General features: G+C 38.6%; 1 protein-coding gene across 1 annotated transcript in view; it reads left to right on the top strand.

Annotated features, from left to right (window-relative positions):
• Positions 1-1,699, top strand: part of LOC119426383 (receptor-type tyrosine-protein phosphatase N2) — a gene marked incomplete at its 3' end in the record, with an annotated part of 7,587 nt that overhangs the window by 3,768 nt on the left and 2,120 nt on the right.

Genomic DNA, 1,699 nt, shown 5'->3' with positions numbered 1-1,699 from the left:
TATATATAAAGCAAATAAACACAACAAAACCCATCACATTAATGTTAATTTATTAGAGGACATCTTCCCGTCCTTCCCCCTTTGTCTAAAAGTCATTTATTGTCTTTTTCTTTCATCACCTCATCTCTTCTTTGCTTTTGTTTCTTTCTTTCTGTCATCTCCTTCTCCCCCACTGAGCAGGAACCCTTTTTTACACAAAGGTCCTTCATCACCTCTTTACATTATTCACTTTTCATATTTAGGATGGACACCCGGCTTTGTGCGAAATGTGCTTGGAATCCTTCATAGTCGAGCCGCTTCCTGCTGCCGTGTCAGTGCAGCCATAATGCAAAGTTGAAGAGTTCAGGACCTTCCTTATTGATGAAATGAGCTCCTTTGTTGTGTAGTGTGATGGAAAGAGGCAAACATGGTTAGCATGAATGGTAGAGTACCTCCGCCTTGCTGTGCTAATGCCATTATGGTCTCTTAGTATGCCGAGCTTAGAAAGACTGACATTTTCTCTGTATACGTTTGAAAGACAGAAAATGGCATCGAGGGAGAGAGCTGGTATTAGTGCTGCAGTGACTTGGATAATAATGCTGTTCGGTGCATCAGATGTACTGTATGCTGTGTGCGTGGGCTGTTATGACTCACATAGTAAGAATGATTCCCTGTCCTCACAGGACAAAGTCAAAAAAAGAAGAAAGGACAAAATCGCACAGTTTGGTGCCAGTACCAATCCTAGCTACATTCCCAAATGGTAAAACGGCCTCTAAATACATGTGTATCATCAGTGCACAGTAATGAAAATACATTTTTCATCATATGTGAAATATAAACTCATATGGCTAACTTTGTCTATTTTATCATCATATATGAGGAATTACAGTTGCTTCTCAAAGAGCCGTGAGATGTGCTCTGAAAGTTTTGTTGTGCATTGTGGAAATGCATGAAATTATTCTTTGAGTGACACTATCTCATCTTGGATTTCCATAATGCAATTTCCAAGGGCAGTTGTCTTTGATTTGGAATCCCTTTTCATATCCTGCCCCATTTTATTGAGCCCAGGTTGCTTGTAATTTTATCCTAAAACTTGCAACATTGATGCTGACCCGGTGCAGCCCATTTGATGTTCTCGCGGAGCAATAAAAAGCCCCTGAGGAGCCCAGAACAAGTTGACAAATGATCGTATGAATGTTGCCTCTTCAGCTCTTTGGAAGTTTGTAGTTGTGGCTAGCATAATGCCATTTTTCAGATTCTGTCTTAGTCTGGCATGGTCTTATTGTTTAGCATTTAATACTGAGGCTTATGGGAATGCTGTTAAATAACAGTTAAGGTCTTTTGTGGAAAGATTACTGACTATCAATGTCTTACCTGTTGTAGATAGTGTTTTAAATGGCTGCAGATTAGAGAAATGTAGTTTTATTCTGACAGGATCGATGAGCTCTCAACTAGTTTCAACAAAGCCGAGATAAATTGCCGCCCTCTTAAAACAACACCAGCCGCAAAAGTTTTGTTGCAGTTTATATAAACACTATTTAATGAATCTACAAACTGCAATTTCCCCACACTTCTATTTGTGTAGAATTCTAAAAATATTTGTAAGCTTGATTACCAACGCTAGCTGTAGGATTTCTGTGCAGTCTGGGGTATTTCCAGCAGAAATATCATCTTTCAGCTAAATAGTTTTGTAATGGTATATATATATATATATATATAC

Source organism: Nematolebias whitei, chromosome 20, assembly GCF_014905685.2.
Source record: "Nematolebias whitei isolate Nwh7 chromosome 20, NemWhi1, whole genome shotgun sequence".
NCBI lineage: Eukaryota > Metazoa > Chordata > Actinopteri > Cyprinodontiformes > Rivulidae > Nematolebias > Nematolebias whitei.
Note: the sequence above shows the minus strand (reverse complement) of the source record. Positions and strands in the feature narration are given on the sequence as shown.